Source organism: Anser anser (assembly GCF_964211835.1).
Source record: "Anser anser genome assembly, chromosome: 4".
NCBI lineage: Eukaryota > Metazoa > Chordata > Aves > Anseriformes > Anatidae > Anser > Anser anser.
This window is the reverse complement of record NC_139724.1, coordinates 42,663,720-42,668,368: the sequence shown is the minus strand read 5'-3', so window position 1 is coordinate 42,668,368 and position 4,649 is coordinate 42,663,720. Positions and strand designations below refer to the sequence as shown.

The following is a 4,649-nucleotide window of genomic DNA, read 5'->3' as shown; positions in this document are numbered from 1 at the left end:
CTCATCCAACTCAGTTTCATCCAACTGCTTTTCACCACTCTTGTCAGAACCACATCACCACAAAACTGACCTTTGCCTGCACTATTGAGAAGCCCCGATCCAGTACTCAGTTTCCCAAATTTTGAACATTTAACTAGTCTTCAATTTCACAAGGTCTAGACTAGAATCACTCTACTTCATGTAAGAATCTCTCTGCCCAAGAAGTATAAAGCCAGGCATTAGGATAGAAATTCACCCTAACAGAAAGCAGGTGAAGTTATAGATACCAGCTGGCTCTGTAAGTCTTGCATTCCTTTTTTCATTCCATGTTTTTAAATTTAATCTTTGACCTCTTTAATTTCTTTCTCACATGGACACAAAATCAGCCAAACAGCTTTATGTTCTACTTGATTAAATAAAGAAAGATAATAAATTACTTGTAATCTAAGCAAACTGCAGAAAGTTGACACAGCTTCTCTTTTTACCAGTGTTCACACTACATGTGAAATTATGCATCTTACACTTTCCCAGTGACAATGCTGGAAAGGAAACTTAATTTGCATTATTGTTTTCATAAATGCATATGCAGATATTTAGACATTGATCAAACCTAGTGTTGTACAACAGATGTTGTAAAGAATGAAAGCCAAAACACTGAAACTCATGCATTCCTAATGAACAAGCTGTTCCTTTTTTATTGTCTTAGTTATGGTATATTGCTAGATTCAGATAGCTCTGATAAATGTAACAATACAGAAATCTGTGTAATAGTTAAACATTGAGCAGGTGTACCTCATTAATATCAGATATGGAAAGATGGTTCCTTGGAGACTAGAGATTTATATAGCTGAATGTTTTACATATTCCATACTGAAGCAAGCTAGATGCCATGACTCTAGGCCAAAACAAAGCCAAAGTTCACAGCTAGACTCTACAATATAACCAGCAATCAACTATTTTAAAATGTAAAGCAGAACATTTGCTTTAAAACTACCATGAGACATAAACTTACATTTAACTTTAAGTTCTTCTGAAGCTTGAGTCAGAATCATTTTTTCCCCCCTCAAGTTTCTCCCAGAAAAAGATAGCAATATTATTGTAAGAGTAAGAAGTGTAGTACTCTTCCCAGAGAAAGAGATAGAACCTCTCCTCAGGCTCATTTGTACACCAGTTCATTGGGAGAGGCCAATAGGAGCTTTTGCCTCTCATTAGTGCTAACTGGTATATGTTAAAAATTATGTTTTAATAAAAATTTCTTCATATGTCATATTTCATCCCAATTTCTCACTCAATAGCTCTTTCATAATAAAACTCTCTCATCTTTTCAAACAACAAACTCTCTACTCTATTTCACTTTAAAAATAACATTTCCCCTAAAAGCAAATATCAGCTACTGCAAAAAAAATTTATCCTTGTATTAAAAATATTCCTGATTTATTTTTACTTCCATTTTTTCAGCTTCTTACTGAACTTCCTCTTCTATTTGTGGACAGCAACCTAGGTCCCATTGGACTGAGTGTTTCAGTAAGATGTAAGTCAGGAAGATCTTCCATGGGCTCTCTGTACACAGCAATATCAGCATATATCCCTGTATTCTCCATGGAAGCAAGTGGGACACAATAGAAAGGGAATGTGAGCAGGTGTTGTGCACCACTTAATATGATACCGAGTGCTAAGGAACCTGTGAAAAGGTGGTATTAATCTGCAGCTGCTGCCCATCAAGTTACCACTTGTCTAGTGTTAGAGGGGGAATAGAGGATTCTTATGTACCTCTGTGCAATTCTTCCCCTTCCCCATCACAGGATATGACTTTTGACGTAATCTAACTCTTAATATGTACTGAATTAATGTTGCTTTTATTTTAATGCGAGCATCTGTAAGTACTCCTGTAAATATTAGAATATTCACTGTGCACATGCTCTAAAGTCTAACCTCTTCAAGAAGGAAAAAGGGGAGGTTAGATTCCAAATATAGAAAGTGTTTGTCTTATAAATTCTTAATAAGAAAGGCTGCATTCAAGTTTTTCACTTGAATGCATATGCATATGCATCCAGTATGGCTATTTCAAGACACACGGCAATGTGAATCACATGTCCAACTTCAGGAGTGGACTGCAAGAGTGAAATGTGATTGGTAATACACCATGAATCTTTCCCACTTAAAGAACAAAGTCCAGCAAATTGCTCTCTGCATATGGTTATGGAAGTCACATTCATGGCAAATCAACCAATTTAAGAAAGATGCTAGAGTCACCTTTAAATTCTGGATGCGCTGTAGTCCTGTCACAGCCTCTCCTCCTCTGCTTTGCTGTTTGTACGAGCAGCTAATGCAGTAACTGAACATTTGTACAAGAGTGCTGGCTCTATGACAATCTGAGAACCTAAACTTTGTAATTATTTTCTGTTCACTCTAAGTCCAGGAACGTTTTGAGTGTATTGCCATCAGACAGTCTTTAACACACATCAAGAAACATGCAGATTGAAGTGAGAAGGAAGTGGAAGCAGCTCAGCTAAAGGAAGAAAACTAGCAGAACAAAGTACAAGAGGAAGAAGAAACCATAAGGAAAAGCAGTGGATAAAAGAAAAAAATTACAGGCAAAAGAAAATGACCTGGATGTGCCATTAAACAAAGAAAATGATGGAGAGATTTTTTTTTATTTTTTATTTTTTGTCAATACCCTTCAGAACAAAAAGAGTAGCTAGCAGTATCATGAAGAAAAATGCAAGTCTTCCCTCCTACTGCTGGTACCAACACCCAGTCATGGATGTGGAAACTATGGGGTGTTGATATATTCAGCAATGTGGAACTATCAATTAGGTAGAAATTAATCTGATAAATACAGAGTGAGATTTGCAAAAGTGTTAATCACAAGACACAGTAACTTCAGTGAGCATTTTACTACTTGTGTTCAGAGCAAATTAGATAGATGCAGAGATTTCCTGAAAGTCCTACACATAGAGCTTAACTGGTAGCTCAGTTATACTCATGTAAACCAGACATCCACTCAAGAAAGCTAAAGGACATTAGATCAGATTCAGACCCTTATGGCTTTGACTCCTGCCCATTATGCCAGTTTCATTTGGTAATGAAATCCATGGTACATTGGGAACTTGGGAGGTTATTTGATCCACCCCATAACTGGTAGGCAGAATCATATATATATAAACCATCGTTAATCTGTGTTTTTCAAATCTGTTCTTAAATACTTCAGTCAGGCTTTCTCTGAGACCTGCTCCATGATTATGTATCTTAGATAGAGATTGCCACTAAATATTTCATCTCATAAAAGCATGGCCTCAGATAATTCCTACCTAAATACAGTGGGGTTTATGTATTGTTGCTGAATTGTATTTTAAATACTTCAAAACTTTGTCCAAGATACTTTGCAATGCTAGTGTTATCAGCTAATTCTAATATGAATTATTAAATCTGAGATTCATTTCTCCATAGGAACTGTAATGAAATACTCTATTCCATCATTCATGTTATTAATAAAACTATGAACAATAATGGACACAGGAGAAACCTCCTGTGAACACCACTTGGCATATTTTTCCATTTTCTTGGGAACCTTTGATACTTATGTTGAGTATGACTTCCCAGAAGATTATGTATTCATGTGGCAGTAATTTAATCTACATCATCTTGTACTCATTTGCTTAAGAGAATGTAATCTGAGACAGCGTCAAAAGCTCTATTAAGGTGCACGTGACACTTACTGCTTCTAATCTATTCAAGGAATCCTGCCAGAGAGAAAATTAGGTTGCTTTAATATCGTTTATCTTGAAAATTCTATATTTGTTCTTTCTTGAGAAAGTCACTGAATTACCAGTTAGGTAACTACAAATAAATTAGTTGATTATTTGTCCTTTTACTTTTCTGAGAGTTTTAAATTGGTATGACCTTTGTATAATTTTCTTTTTATAATTTTATGCTGAAGACAGACATGTTTACCTTTCATAAATCTCATCTCTTCTTCTTGAGTCCACAAAGACACCAAAACTTTAATATTGCACTGATATTATATTTCCAAAACATGAAGAGCTTAGATACAGCTATATGAATAGCAAAAGACATGAGCTGTCACTCCTTGGCGTAAAAGCATATCTGTCAATACATAGCACGACTTAATGAGCCCCTTTTAAATGTTCACTTTTATATTTCAGAAGACCTGTCAGGTAGGTTAGTTATTTTTATGATGAGGATATATAAGTTGCTCATTTCTAATCTTTAGTATTATACACTGAAAGTGTCATACATAAAACAATTCTGTCTAACGATGTTTTACTCAGAGGATATACTACAGAATGACTGACAAGCAGAATCTACCTCAGTACAGCTCAATACAAAAGTGGGTTTTAATCTTCTTTGCAAGCCAGCATGTAGCTATTAGCCAATTCACACAGCCTTTTCAGAAAACATGAAAACGAAGTGTTCCATGTTAAAGTCTCTCCACATCTTTGAATTCTCACTCTTCTATTTCTAAAACTATTTCTACAATAAGCTGTAAATCAAAACACACTAACTCAAACTGGTGGGCTATAGCCGCTTGCCAGGTTTTGGCACTAAAGAGAACCGTGGGTCATTCCACTGCAAGCCCCGGGTCCAACAGAACATTTGCTACTGCAAGGGCAAGTGCCAGATTCCCAATTCTTCTTCAATGCCTTTTT

The 4,649-nt window shown here is 35.8% G+C and overlaps 1 long non-coding RNA gene across 1 annotated transcript; it reads left to right on the top strand.

The window, feature by feature from the left end:
• The first annotated feature begins 242 nt into the window (after positions 1-242).
• On the top strand, positions 243-3,877 carry LOC310898531. Its single transcript, XR_014583391.1, has 3 exons — positions 243-277; positions 1,438-1,510; positions 2,394-3,877. It is a non-coding gene; the product is annotated as an uncharacterized lncRNA (long non-coding RNA).
• Positions 3,878-4,649: the final 772 nt, after the last annotated feature.